The sequence below is a fragment of the Melanostigma gelatinosum genome (genome assembly GCF_949748355.1).
Source record: "Melanostigma gelatinosum genome assembly, chromosome: 17".
Classification (NCBI taxonomy): Eukaryota; Metazoa; Chordata; class Actinopteri; order Perciformes; family Zoarcidae; genus Melanostigma; species Melanostigma gelatinosum.
In genome coordinates, this window is record NC_136650.1 from 13877523 (window position 1) to 13893446 (window position 15924).

The 15924-nt window shown below is 41.1% G+C and overlaps 1 protein-coding gene across 1 annotated transcript in view; it reads left to right on the forward strand.

Annotated features, from left to right (window-relative positions):
* gabbr2 (gamma-aminobutyric acid (GABA) B receptor, 2) overlaps nt 1–15924 on the forward strand; it is a gene marked incomplete at both ends in the record, with an annotated part of 138986 nt that overhangs the window by 41467 nt on the left and 81595 nt on the right. The gene's annotated exons all lie outside the window — the stretch shown is intronic.

Consider the following 15924-nt stretch of genomic DNA (forward strand, 5'->3'; position numbering starts at 1 on the left):
TGTGTACTGCAGCACCAAAGAGGCGAAACACCTCCTTCCAGCGAATACATTTCATTTGCTGCTAAGGTTATCGGACACAGATAAGAAATGAGTGAAGCGTGTGCTCGGAAGAGATAGCGAAATTCAAGAGGCTGCATTTTGAACTGAATGTCACATTACGTGGCATATTTCCTCCGCTTGCAATTACTGTGAATCGGCAGCTTTTCATGTTCCTTTCTGCTCGCTCCTCTTGTCAGGGTCACTCAAAAGTGATAAGATCGTCAGGATGAGCGAATGATTCCGTGTTCACTCCCTTTCAGTGGTAATGATCTCAGTCTAGAAAGAAGGGTTCAAGCCACAGTTGATCTTTAAGTGCTCTCAGGTATTTCTCTGTGTGGGTGGTGTGCAAAGCGTGTGTGTTTGTATAACTGTGTCGGCGCTTCTCTCTATTTATTGGCTTGTTCGTCAGTGATTACCTGTGAGAAGTGCACTAGCAATCTTCTGCTCTGCAGAGCACTATGCCTGGTACAATGTGTTCCCCAGAGCACTTTACCAACAAGGCTCATTTCACTATTAGTACACAGACAGACCAATCCTAAATACACTGAGAGAACAACCACTGCTGGAAAAAGCCCAATCATACGCCCATAAAAAATAGCTTTCAATCTGTGCTGATACCTAATAAAGTCAGCGTTGAAAGGCTCAACAAAAATAAACTCCCATTGCATACCTGTTCATTACGCTCTATGCACTCACATATACTTAAAACAGAAGGGTAGCATCAGAGCCAATGTGTACTAAAAACCAGTAGCCAGTACAGCAGGTGGAATAGTGTCTTAAAAGGAATGTATCCTGAAACCTCCCTAAAATGCAAAAAGCAACAACTTGCAGCAAGCCAACCTCCCATCATAAATGCTGCATCAGATCAGAAGCAGACATTTACCAGGTTTCATCAGGCCTATATATCAGTCCGACACAGCACAAAGCATGCAACATGCACAAGCTAGCTTCACTTACAGCATGTCGTTAAGCTCTGTGTACCTACGGATTGATCCGTTTGTGACACTTTCTGATTCTGACTCATGCCTTTCGACGCTGTTGACGTTGCTCGTTTGTCAACCTCCTTCCCCCCTCTGCCTTTCTCTGCAATTACAGTCGCATGTCGTAAAGCATCGCTGTATGTGTGCTGAAATTAAAATGGTGGATAAGAATGCTACCAGGGCCAATGGACAGATGGCGAGGAGCGGATTGAGGGAATGACGGAGGAATCGACGCACAGGGACAGACATAGACTGTAATAGCATAAAATTGAAATTCAAAGAAATGGGACCGGACGCAGCTGTGTTTGTGAGCTGCCATCAGTCACAAATGCCACTGATTGCTGTGGTTTTTATTTCCGCAAGACAATGAGTGTTGAAGCCATCCTCTTGGCTGCCATCTTGGTCTGTGATTAATCTTGTGTTCTCCTCAACATGATATTATATAATTCCAGAAAGCATTTGGCAAGTGTTTTAAATACTTGCTGGCACAGATGTCTCACTCACTTTACCCATTTTTTTTTTTTTTACTTACGAGAGGTCCTTTTCCTCTCCTCAGCAGTGGGGTCTTTTATCTGTAAATGGCTCATTGAGTGCCAAGAAATAGCCGCACCCCACCCTCCCGCCAGTCGCTAGCCCCTTCTCACTCACCAATTAGGCCCGACATGGCTGTCCATTTTCAGGCATGTCGAGTGTGAAATGAAAAATGATGCTTCCCGCTCATTTTGCCTCTTGAGCGGAAGAACACAAGAGAGTGTTATTTCTACAAAATTGATTATTTGTATAAGTGGACTCTCTTTGTAAAAGGCAGTTTTTTGTCAATGTCAAGTCATGTCAATATTGTTGCCCACTGTTAGAACAGTACAGAAACGAGGCACATATTTACCTTTCACTTTTGAGTTTAAATGGAAAAAAAGAGTGAAAGACGACTTTCAGAGACTTTATTTTGGAAATGCAGACTAGAAAATCAGCTTCCTCTGTTTACTTTTGTGTCAGAGTTCAGATATTTGAAGGTGTCCTGTGCCTCAATGTAAAGCTTGCAAAGCCTCTTAATCATTCATCTTTTAGGAACACTGAATAATGATGTCAATATACAGAGAGAGGAAAATGTGGATGTGCCCTCTCAGGGTGTTGTTGTCAAGACTTGGACATAGAGCTAATATTTACCTGCACATGAAGCCCATTTTTCTTCGGCACTCGCTGTATCGATCGTCAGTGCTTCATTAAACCAGACAATTTAGGGACAGCAAAGTTGCACCCCTGCCTCCTTGATGTGCGGCATTCTCCTATTTTTGAAGCCTCCACCAAATCTACAGGGTCTTCTTTTTTTTCCAATTTTCTTTCTCTCACTCTCCCTGAGTGCTACACTGGATGCTTCAACAAAACATGTGATGCCTAGCACTGCAGTATTCTGCCTCACTTATGTCAAATCCTCCTGTGTATACCCTATCAATATTTCATGACTTTCAAAGTTTAGGCTAAAATCTCATTTATCAACATTCTGAGTAAAGTTAAGGTTCACCCGCTTGTGCTATTTTTTTTCTCTGTGAGCAACTAAAAGTTATATAACCTGTCCTCCCAAAGTTAAGTGACTCCTCCAAACCATCATTTTCATGTTTGGTTGTATGTGTACTTATGTGTTTACTCAGCACACGGTGCAGCCCAATGGATTCATTTCAGACCCTCCTCTCTCTCTCTGTCTCTCTATATCTCTCTCCCTCTCCCTTTCCCTCCCTAAGTATGACTTTGGACGGGACTGTAGGGGGAAAATACAGGATTCTTAAGAAAGGCAATTAGGCCCGATTTTCATACCGTCTCAAAGCTTCTAGGCAGGACCCCGGGGAAACAGGAAGTGGTGTCCCTTACTCTATCGAAACCAGTCCAACTCTGGATTAATGTTGTTTCACAAACTGGATTGAGATGCTTGATCTCAACATCCTTTATAAAGGTTGTAAATTGCATCCCAGATTACTGGGACAGACTGCTAATGAAGTTAAACAAGGCGAATGTTGACATTTAAAGCGAAGCTAAAGACAAATGCGACTGCTGCACGGATGTGAAGATTTTCCATTGAAGCCAATCATTTCTCATTGAGTCTATTACAATTTCTCTTTTATCACTAAAGGCAAAATGAGGCAGAAAGAGAAAGAAGAAAATATTAATTATATGCTATGCTGTGCATTAATCTGACTTTTTTTGTTGAGAACGCCGCTGCAGAAGGCGACAGCATGGACTGTAAGTCTGAGCTCATGTTGTACCTATTCGCAGTGCCAAATGCGCGCCATTTGACAGGAAACACAGTAATTAGCAACATTTGTTGAACGCAAACCGTTAATGGATTGCAAATGTTGGTGTCGCATGTTGAATAAACATGCTAGTTCATAGGCAGTCATAAGGACAAGAGCTTTGAAAGCACATCTTTCTTTTTCGTTCTTTACAAGGAAGTAGGAAAAACAAATTGAAACAGTTTCTCATTCTTTCTGTTTTACCACTGACACGTCTTTTTGACACCAAGGTCTATGAGACACATTCAAAAGGAATACAAGATGAATACATGCTGAATTCTACCAATGCATTGAAGTACTATCACTCCCCTACCTTTTCTGAAGGAGGAAAAGAAAAACGAAAATAAGTGCGTCATACTCACGGCACTAATGATGGCGCAGGACCTGCCAGCAACAATAAACAAACTATACACATCAATAGTTCGAGCTTGTTTTTGATGATTCGCACAGGGACTTTACCGTACACACCCTCCTTGTGAAAACAGTTTTTTGTGCCCCCCAAATCCTGGTTATATTCCCATTTTTCTCTCTTCTCTTTTGGGCTTTGATATTCCTTATTTAGAGTCCATAGCACTTTGAAGAGCTAGCTGGGCAGATACAACTTTTAGTTGCAAGATGAAAATAAAGCTTTTAATAAGAGAAAAAGTGTAAAGAAGTGTGTGCGAGGCAACGATTCAAATATTTAATCGCGATTAATCGCATTGTTATGGCAAAGTTCAATCATGAATTATAAAGTAGTGTATTGCGCACTTTTATTTTAAAAGTACTGCTATATGAACAAAAGGGCAATAACATTTGGTTCACGAGATGCAGGTAGCATGTTTCATACTTAATGTGAATATAATTCATACTTTGTTGGCATCTTATTCTGAAAACCGGATGTTCATCTGAAGAAACCGGATGTTGTCTCACGTTAATGTTTCCGCTAACTTTCAAAGTCCTTTGCTTGCTTCCGATCTGTGCCGTTTAAATGCGTTTACCGTGAATTTCAGCATATCGGTGCACTAACATGTAAGTGTCTGCTGAGTTGACCACGGAGATCGGAGTGTCTGCTGACTTTACCGCAGCGATGTCCAGTAGTCTCCAGGGAGAGCAGCGGAAGTCGCCTTTTCTCTACGGCAACCCTGAAGGGACATCATATCTCTAATACAAACGATAAACATGAGACAGTCTGACTATAGGATGTTTGCTGGCTTTTATCCCACTGTTCTTGTCATCCTCTTGTTGTTATGTATATGTATTGTCTCTTGTTTTTCAATTTAAAATAATTTTGTTTTTTAAATAAATAATTATAATTATAATTATAATAAATTCAAAAAATGCGTTAACGCACGATAAAATAATTGTTGGCGTTAATTAATGAATGCGTTAACATGAAATTAACGCGTTAACTTGCCCAGCACTAATATATATATACATACACACTCTAATACCCGCTCAGATTTGATTGGTACCTCATCGACCCAAAACTGTATGTCATCCTTCTCTGAGGCCAGCATTAGGAGGATCCTTTGAAACAATATAAAAAAAACAAAGGCAGATCTCTCCGAGCAATCGGACATCAAAAAGGACCCGACTCCATTACAAGCCATTAAAACCATAATGGCTGCTTGGAAAGAGTGAAGCTTAGACAATCAATAAAGGGCAGTTTAACTGTCTGACACAGCTCACTAATATCTGAAACATCAACTGCCGTTCAGACAGAGAGAGAGAAAAAGAAGAGAGCGATGGAAGATGAGGACAGACTTAGTGGGTGAGAGAGAGGAAATGGAAAGAGAGAAAGACTCTTGAGATCATTGGAGTGCTTTCCATCCGCCTTCGTTCGCCCCTCCCTCCTGTATAGAGTACACATATACAGTAGTGCAATAACTTGATTTCCACAGTAGATCAGCCTATAGGATAATACAAATCCTACACACACACACACTTATAAACACACACTGACACACGAGCAAACCACACAGGAGGATAAGCATCATGCTATTAAAGTGCTAGAGCAATACTGGTTTAACATGAGAAAAGAACATTTTCTATAGTTCACAGCAATTCCAAAATGTTACTTTTAAATGTGTTTTCTGCAAAACATAGCACAGATAATGGTGCTCATCTGTCCTCCTGATGCCTGTTTTCCCTTTAATTATACTAACTACACTGCCTGAACTGTTTGTTTTATCAAATTGCATTCATCTCAAAACTGATCAAAGTGTTTGGTGTAACACAAACACCAGATCCAGGCAGAAAGGCTTGAACACTCTCCACCTCCTTACTTGATTCAATTCCTTTTCCTCTTTGTCACTCCTTTCTATCTCTCTTTCCTCCCACACGATCCTCTTTCGCTTTATCGGGGCATCAGAATGCGGAAGCGTCAAGCCTCCTTGAGGTTGACACTGAGCTCAATGCTATATTTTCATTCCCTATTGGTGCAGTCATTCAATACCTTTCTTTTTAGTCTGCGGCTGCAAGAAGTGCTGATAAATGATAATGTCTTTCTAGCTTCAGGCAACATCAGCTTAGTCTCTAAAGACGAAGGCTACGTTCACACTGCAGTCAACAAACGTCCAAAATCTGTTTTCTTTGCGCATATATGACTTAGATCTGTTATTCAGTGTGAACCATAGACTGGATTTGAAAAGTAGACATAGTCACCACTAGTTTGTGGACTGCCGTTTTGAATCCTTGAGTTTGGCATTTTGACCATTGCGATCTTGGTTAATGGCCGTCGCTATCTTGGTTTTTTGCAACCAGAAGTGACACGAGAGGGTTGAGCTAAGTACAACCGAACAAGACATTTTTAGGCGTCCAAAACAGTTATAATTAACTTTCATGACCTGAAAACACATTGTGAAATGGTTAAAATAGTAAGATGGAAGCACAGTCAACTCCCAGACTGGACAACGCCATGGAAGCAACCTGTCAATCACAAGGTAGTCACGCCCTAAAGCATACCCTGCTTCATCGACTATTTTCCTCTGAATTAACTTAGAACTGAAGCCTTAAATGTTGACTTCAGTTGCCTCCATGTTTGGACAGTGTGCTGCATTTGATGTTTTTGTTTTCAGTTCAGTCAATTCAAGGCCGTAAAAAGTTCACACTGAAATCAGGTATTGGCCACATCAAAACAAAATGTGAACAGTCAAACAAAAAAATCTGATCTGCGAAATAAATCAGAATTCAGCACTTAAGCTTGTGTGTTCACTCCATTCTACCGTACCTTTTTCTTCTAAATTGTGGCCAGTGGGTAAATTTGATTTGATTTCAAAGACTTTTCAGAGACGGTGAGCAGTATGCAAACCGCTTCTCTCCTCTCAAATCACAAATCACAGTGCCAGTTGGTGTCCTCTGTGAACAGCTGTGCCACTCAGACTCAGACTCCAGCAGGCAAACAATTGTTCAGATGGATAAATGAACATCCCCATACATGCACAGATGCAGGGGCAGAAATGGGCATGCCGCTGCTGTAGGCTTGCACTAACATTGACATGTTTCTCTCAATCCATGTCAAATCTTTTCTTTCTAACCCTCTCCTTAACAAAAGGGGCTTTCCTTTTTCAAAGGGCCTCAGAAACCCTTGGGCACACAAAGCAGACATTGCTGTAATTGGTGAAGACGTGGTGAAGCATTTGGCACGAGGAAGTCCCATATTCTAATTATGCTGGCAGAGATAAGGGGTTGTATTTGTTTCAGAGAGCAGAAAGACAATGGCTAGGCAACTGCTTTCATGAATAGTCATAACATGCTTTCTGCTGCATGATGATATGTTTATAGTGTGACATTTGTCAAAAGATTCATCTTTGTTTTGTAGCTGCAGTCTCACATTTACATTTAAATTGGCATCATGATGTGCGTCTTCAAAATGACTGAGCAGTTTCTACATGTAATATGGAAATGGATGTTGTCAAATGGAAACCTTTAAGGTTTTCCGTGGTTTCTAACTGGTACCATTACGTTGTTATACACAAGGCCAAATCCTTGTATTGCTTTCCTTCAAATCAGGTAATAGAGTCTACAGAATGTGTACAGTATACATCAAATCTGTCATTGGAAATATAACACATTTACCAGAGTAGGGCTGTTTTATGACTGGGAGAATGTTTTAGAATATTTGCAATACCGCAGCTGCTTATCTTGTGTAATATTAAACAGAACATCTTTAGGACTATACTAGAAACATGTTGCTTGACAGTATGGTCCTTGACTAGTAACGCTGTTGCACTAGAGTGTGTTTAAGTCACAACACAGTCCGCATACAAGATTCTCCCCTGAAACAGCATCAATGTTGTGGCTGTACACGACACGATAGAATGACTGTGTGTCCAAACAATGCTGTGTAATAAGTTGCTTTTTAGCTTGTGTTTTCTTCCGCTTTAAAGGACACAGCAAGGGTTTCCGACTTGACAGACGGCACAAAAACCATATGACTCACAGTTGGTGAAGTGTGTTTTATATATAAATGTCCTGAAATGCAGGCAGCACAGCACAGCTCTGTTTTAAATTTTAATTCAAACCTTTTAGTGGTTTGCAAGCAGGAGGGCCTACGAGACAGAGCAGACAGAGCAGCACAGCTAGCTCATTACTACAGAGTGGATTTTGTCTGCCCTTGAACCTCACTCACGCACCAATACACACACAATAATAATTCCACATACATCATATAAAGTATATGTATCGAGTGTGCTTATGGTCTGATCTTCTTGTGCAACAACACACACACACACACACACACACACACACACACACACACACACACACACACACACACACACACTGACTAGGTACTGTATGCATTCTCACTTGTGCCAACCTTTAGATTTATAAATACTCTTGTGGCACTGAAAGCGAGTTTGTGTTTGACTTGCGGAGCGCTGGGTATTCCTACAGCCAAATGCGTCAGAACTGTTTCTCGTCATACTGTCGTCTTTTTAGCTGTTGCTTTTCAGCTACTGCATTTCTTCTCCATATTATAATTCATGATCAGCGTTTTACTGGATAAAACGTGCTGTTGTGAGCTGTCGTGAAACAACAGCAGATTCCCTTTTTGTGTTAGAGTAAGGGTTATATGTTATCCATCACATGCAACATTTAACATCATTTGAAGTGTGTTCTAAATGAATGAATGAATGAATTGAATGAATTTTATTTATATAGCGCTTTTCACAGACATTAATATCACAAAGTGCTTAACAGAGCAGACATTTAAAAGCATAAAAAACACAATGTGACCCTAGGGTCAATACATTATATACACAGAGAAAAGTAAAAAATAAAAAATAAAATAAAAAAGAATACAAAATAAAATAAAAATGTAAAACATATTTTAAGAGCAGGTCTAGGACATGGGTTTACTTTTACACAAACGCCAGCCTAAACAGGGGGGTTTTGAGCTGGCTTTTAAAAGTATCCACAGTATCTGATAAATGATGAAGCTCTCTCCTTCCATGAGACATCGACAGGAACCTTCCAACACCTGACAGGTCGAACAAACCAGTTGTTGGGTTGATCAGAAACAATCGTGCATTATCCTACTTTACATTTATAAATTGTTACATTGTACTCTCAGATGTTTTTTAATGCTGCATATTGATTGCTTCTTTTCTTCTTTGAAATCCAATTTTTAAAAACATCTCCTACAGTTGAGAGGGTAATACCTCATTCACAGTTCAAAGGTGTCTTTTGGTGCTTTACTAAACTCCAGCACTTGCGTTTTCACTTAAACTCATGACAGTGCTTTCATGTCTTACTTGTATGGAATCAGGCATGAAATACAGGTACCATGGTATTCCTTCACAGTAAAAAAAAAAAAAAAAGAATCCAGGAATTGTTCATCTCCGTAAATGCTGATACAGTATCAAACTCCCTTCATATGCTCTGGCACTTCAAACCACTTCCTGTTTTTATTACTGAATCTTCATGTTGAAACAAGATCCATAGCAGCTAACTCATCTGAATTTACAGTAGGATAAATACTTTACTTGGAATACTTGGAAGGTTTAGAGGGAGAAGGAAGTTTCGTGAGATGTGGGATTTCATTGGCCATGTTACCTGATATTTACCGCTCAATAGGTTAAGGCCAGGGGGGGTCAGCGCTCCCTGTGGTGGAACGCCGTGCATTTTTAAAAAGACAGCACAGACTTAACAGCGGGACGCCAGCTGCCTCCCTCAGTGTTAGGAAACGCACGTAAACACACCAACATTGACCTTAAGCTCCAATAAACACCATTAAATATGAATAAGGACATAATTGAAAGTAACCGCTGGCACTTTCGTCACACACACACACACACACACACACACACACACACACACACCTACACACACACACACACACGTGCACACACACACACACACACTAGACAATCCAGAGCCAATCACACATTATCTGGTTTACTTGGTCAATAATCATCTTGACATTTTCTTTGATGTCATTGAGACCCTCTACAAAAACCACACAAAGGCTCGACTCTGCAGAGTCGAGCCTTTGATGGGGCATGAAAATAAGAAAGCCCACTTCAAACTGAACATGGTTTACTGTCAGTGATGATTTATGGTCCACAGTGATAGCACAAGGAAGTGTGGGAGACTTACTACAGGCAACATGACAGAGAGAATAGTGGGCTGTCTGGTTCACTGTGGAGTGTGACATTTCTTTTTTTTTTGTCCATCGGTTGGTTTGCTGAGCAACTCCCCCTTCCCCCTCATCATCCATACTGACCCCCCTCCTCCTTGAAGTCTCCAACCTGCTTCCATTGATGCGTATGGCTGAGAGAGATGGAGCGAGCGTGGGGTCTGGATACATATTTTACTTGGACCGGGTGTTTATCCTGGGGAGGTAAACTTTAATTGCAGGCTCTGTTGTGGCATTACTTCCGTTTCCCCCACCGGCAGAGAACAGTGGGAGTAATCTGCTTAATTGGTATAATTATGGGGTAAGCAGTGAACCCTTGAACACACGCCTTTGCTTTTATAAACGGATATTTGCAGATTATGGGGGTAAAGTTCCTCCCGTCGGTATTTAGCTGTACGTCTCCTCTGTCTTTGAATCAGGGCTATAATCTGTAGGGCATGTTCATCACAGAAAAAAGAGACGATCCAATCTATTGAACAGTGTTTTTGTTTAACATACGGATGCATCGTGTGAATAATGTAGCACTATTCTTCCCTAAATCCCAGTATCAGTCATTAGAATCGTTTTCCAAAATCAAATACAAGTTATTCAAAGAAATGGAGGCTTAGACTTTGTAAAATGTGTTTTACAAAAGATATTTGAGAATTTTTAGTTGTTGGTTTGTTGCCATATTTTATTTTATTTATTTATTTATTTTTAGAAATGAATACAATACATTACATAACATTTATTTTCAACCAGGTGGGTACGACCCCAAAGTGCAAGAATCAAGAACATCAACTTCATCGACACGATGATCCACTTCAAGAGCCACATTTAGACACAATAAGAGATAACTCAATAGAGATAACTCAATTCAGTTTGATTAGAATTAGTTTTGCTGAAGAAGCATTCCCTTTAGAAATATAGCTATTAAAACCAGATTAATTAACAGAAGAAGAACAGGTTTAAATATCTGGTATCCCTCCAATATTCCTCCACTTATTTATTGTAACACTGCCCTGCAGAAAGCAAAGCTTTGGGTCAGTCTCTTGGTGTCATCATGCTCAGGGGTCTTTCATGTTACTTGTCTGACTGCCGGCCCTGGACATGTCTCCCTCGCAACCCAGGAGATGGAATTTAAAAAATGTGCAGTCCTCTTTGAGCTAGCCTTTTGAACCCTGCAGGTCTGTGGAAATTGAAAAGTTAGTGAGAGTAAAGAAGAGAGCTGAGGTGAGATGGAGGAAGGCCACGGAAGAGAGGGAGAGAGGTTTCTGTATCTGGACAGACTTTGCATTACCCCTAAGGCAAGTTCTCGGCCACTTTTTGTTTCTCTCCCTCTTTTTCTTTCTCGTCTCTCTCTCCCCGCTCAGTGGAGTGGCTCTCCACAGCACAGGCCAGATGCTATCAGATGGCATCATTGAGGAATTCAATGTGTGTTGAGGGCAGTTCATTGAAATGAATCCCCAGACCGGTTCCTGTTTTCTCAGACTTCTCTACAGCATATTTCACAGCTAAAGCTGTTTCATGGCCACCATTCGAAGAGTAATTGAAAATCCATGGCTGATTGACTCAGACCCTTTAGTAATTAATTTTCCTTCAGTTGCAGGGCTCTAAGACCAAAACCCACATCTGTGCTGTATGGTGGTTCTTGTGCCGTGCTGAGGTACTGACATAGTTTTGGTCAGTTTCCCACTTGGATGGCTGATATGTACCTATTGATTCTTACAAATAGCAGTGACACATACCATATGTTTATACATATACAAACACACACACACATAAATATAATATTCATGTAAATATTCATAACAGTGACACGCTTTTGGAGACCTGATATTTAGCCACGCTAGCAGACTGGCTCTATTGTTGGTCTATAATGCTGCGTTCACACCAAACGCGGCGCGAATTATTCGCGCGAGTAGATTACATACAAAGTCTATGCACAGACGCGATGAGACTGGCGCAAATCTGTTTATTTTGTGTACATACAGCTGTAGTAAACAGCGACCTGTGGCTTGCTCGACACAGTGAATACAGCTCTATAAAATCCACGGAGCTCCTCTGAACAATATTATGAACGCAGACATGCGTTCTTAACAACTATTGCATTGATGGGCATTAAATTGATACGGACATCTATGTTAGTCATGCAAAGAAAGACAGAGAATAATAAAATGCTATGGGCAGTATAATTTACACACAAAATAAGGGCCTAAACCAAGGCTCACTCCCAGTACTGTTATCTATTCCGCTAAACTCTCTAATACCACAGAGACGGATAGCTAGCTCAAGGGGCCTTCTGCTCTACTGCCTCTCCTTATGGCAACGGAACTGTTGATCGAGGTAGGACACCTTTTAGGGGCTGGCACTCCTCCACCTGTTTAGAGGCAAGTAACAAGCACAAGTGAAGGACATTTATGTGACTGCATCGGCATATTTAAGTGTGCTTCTAGTCGACCATATATTCTCTGGTGATGACCAAATTAGAGATAAATTGAGATTGGCTTTGAGCTACAGGTTATCCACATGGCTTAGGCCACATGCAGAAGAATATTGCTATCTTTTCAAGTGAAATAAGGTACCCTGATGTTACATGGTCTAATATGACATTGGTAGGCCACCGAATCCATGTGTGTTCTCTAAACCACATCAAAGGAAATTCTATCTATACAGGAAACCAAAGTAGAGCTAAAGCAATGACATCTGAGAGTTCAAACAAAGAAGAGGAGAGAGAAATAGTGTGAGACCTAATAGCTTGTCTCACATTGAAGGACCTTGGAACCTGTGTCTTGGAGATGATCTACCCAGCATGCTGAGTGTGGGAAAGGGCTGCATTGACACCCACATCACGTTTGCAGCGGAGTGCTGTAAGGTACTATAATGATGGTCAGCTTATAGAACAGAGAGAGAGAGGCTGAGAGAGTGCTGTGTGTGTGGCTGGTAGCTCCGTTGAAGGTCTTCTTTCAAACAACAGTTCTGTGAGAAAAAAAAGAAGATTTTTCCTGATTACTTCCAGGTTTTGGTTGATTGTGTCGATTGTGATCACACGTTGATATGACTATCTCATGGTGTGGGTGTATTTTCACTCTTATTATCTGCACCTTTCGACATCTAACATCGATTGTTACTATATGTTTGTTCAGTGAAAGCGTCAAAGAAGGCCAGGAAGCTTCTCTTAGCACAATGCACATTTCTGTCCACTGGCATTAGCGAGAGCAAAAGCCAAAATAAACGATACATTTATATGGTTCAGGTAGAGCTGCATGATTCATTGTTAAAAGATCGTGATCTCGATTTAAGCACATACGCAATCTCATCACAATTTGATTTTGAGTCAACGATTCTGCCATATTTTTTTCAGAGTTGCGTATTTAGAATAAGTACTCATAATCTGTCCCTGCTGCAGCAATCACAAATGCACTTTAAGGCTGACAGACTCTTCCTGAACCAACCACTTTGCTTACACTCAACCAATCAAATTAGCCACGAAGCTATCTGCGGTCGAGCTGGGTCCGCAGCAAAGAGCATCCAATCTTTGGTCACGGTTCTGTGGGAGGCAGACTCAAACCTAGCCTGTAGCTTTTCTAACATGCACCAAGCACCAACATTTTTAAATGTATGTTAGTTCTACCAGAGATTGTGATCTTCTTACAAAAAAAAAAAATCTTGATTCTCATTTTATCAAGAGTCGTGCAGTCCTATCGACGGTAGAGAAATGATGTTTACAACCTCAGACAGAGGCCTCCTGGAATGTATTAACAGCAGTCAGACCGTAATCACATAAACTAAATCCCTTTGGTGAACACTGCAAACACTGCTACAAAGAACATATTAGGTTGCATGTCTTTAAACATAACTTCCACCTCCTACAGTATAAGCTGAATAGTTCTGTGAGTTTCCTGTAAGTTAGTTTTAAGTTGTTTGCTGTTGCTTTGTCTTAGTCTGTCAATTTATTATTAGCAAATGTGGTCTGGAAAACGAAGGCTGTTTCACCGTATTACTGATGCATCTGCAAACACAGATGACTTAGCCTTTATGAAGCTTTGTTACTTGCTTTGAGAAGTCACAAACCAAAAAGGTGACCTCTTTCATACCTGACAAAAATTCAAATAAACCTAATACGACCCATATTTGTGGCAGTGTCAGTATTGGTTTTCGAGCTACATTGTTCATTCCATTCAACAGAACTTTTCCTTAAGAACGGAGGAAAGAGTCCGTGTGTCACAACCAAGTCTGCCTAAAAACAAAAACAATAAAAATCAGGCATCTTGGAAGTAGGAGTCCAGTTCCTCATTCAACATTACATCTAAATGTTTGTTCAAGGTCAGATACATTACTCACTGTTTTATAGCCTGTTGACTGACGGTAGAAAACACCTTTGAGGAGTGATTCTCGGTTTTGGATCGTGTCTTTTTGGGGCCCCTGTAGTCCCTGCGTTGCATAATATCTTTCATGTCAGCCTCACCTGAGGGTTCCTTCTGGGTTAACGCAGGCAAGTGGAAAACCTGGGCACTGGCTTTTTAGGCTGTGTAAACATGTGTAGCAGAGTGGAGGTGCTAACCACCCTGCAGCCACGCTCCAGGGAGGTGAATGCTGCTTCCACTCCCCTCAAAGCTCCATCGGTCACACAAATCCACACAGAATGCAAGTTGGCTCAGTGTGGAGGTGGGTGAGTTTGAATAAAGCAGTATGAAGAGATGAAATTAAGCTGAGAGAGAGGAAGCGAAAAAATAAAAATGGAGCAGGAAATGGAAAAAAGATGGTGGTTGGGAGGCAGATGAATATTTTGAGAAAAAACACAACATGCATCGTGTTCGTTGTTTATGCATGCATGTGTGTGTCGGGATATTTAAAAGACACCTAAACTGCTGACATAACACATTCAACAAATTTAACGGAAAAGGAAGATATTCGTTTCATTTTTACGGTCTCTAGCAGCCTTTTTGAGACTCTCTCGACTGTGAAATGGCCTGATATTCTCCCTAAAGACAGTTCTGCTGACATGACAAGGAAACCTACTCACACATACATCCAATATCAGAAACATACAATCAACAACCTTGGGAAGCACTCGTGAACACAACTAATATTCTTTCAACTCTCTTCCCAGCTACAACTACTAGCAGTCATTCCAGCTAAACACAGTCCACTCCACACCCACAAAAATACCCCAGTTGGAAAACCAAACTCTTTGACCCTGTAGTCATAAATCCACCAGGACATAACATTCCCCCTATCAGCATGGGCTCACACTGTTTTGAAGGCTGGATTTTCAAATGTGGAGAAAGACCTCTTTTCTCCCTCCAAACTTGCCTTTTGCTCAAAGAGGATGCTTGAGAAGAACGGGAGCGTCAAAAAACGAAGCAATTTGCATGGCAAAGAGGTGTTCTGACAAGCAAGAAGGCGGCGGAGTTGTTGCCCAGAGGACTGGATGGCTGTTGAGCAGTGGGGAGGAATCTGCTATTCTCTCTTCTCTCTGGAGAAACCAGCAAGTGTAGCCTCCCCTGAGGGTGAGAAACGTTGCACAGCACAGTAATGCACTATGTGAATATCAAATAAAGGTACTAATGCAGCAAGAAAGCAGAGAAAAGGCAGACATGAGGAAAGACACTATGGCGGCGGAAGAGAGCAGACATATGAAAGTGTTTGAGTGAGCCTGAATGCACCTTTGCTTTGCCATATTTAAATGCATGCATGTTGCCTGTGTTCATGCTTGCTGTGGGGTTTCTGTGACAGGCCAGGATTTAACACAAAGTCAATACTGCTGCAAAGTGCAATCACAATGTGTTGGCTGAAGCAGATGGCTGCGATTAATGCTACACCATGGCCAGTGTCAGTGGCCTGGGGGTCCCAGATCAGATGTTTTATGTGGGCAGACGTCTTCAGACTGTCTGCTGTCTCCCTGCCCAAGGCTGTCCATGTACACCTCTCTCTATTTCTAAATTGATTTCTATCTATAATGGCCATTCATTGCATATACTATGACTGGCCAATATGGACAAATTGACCCACGCTGTAA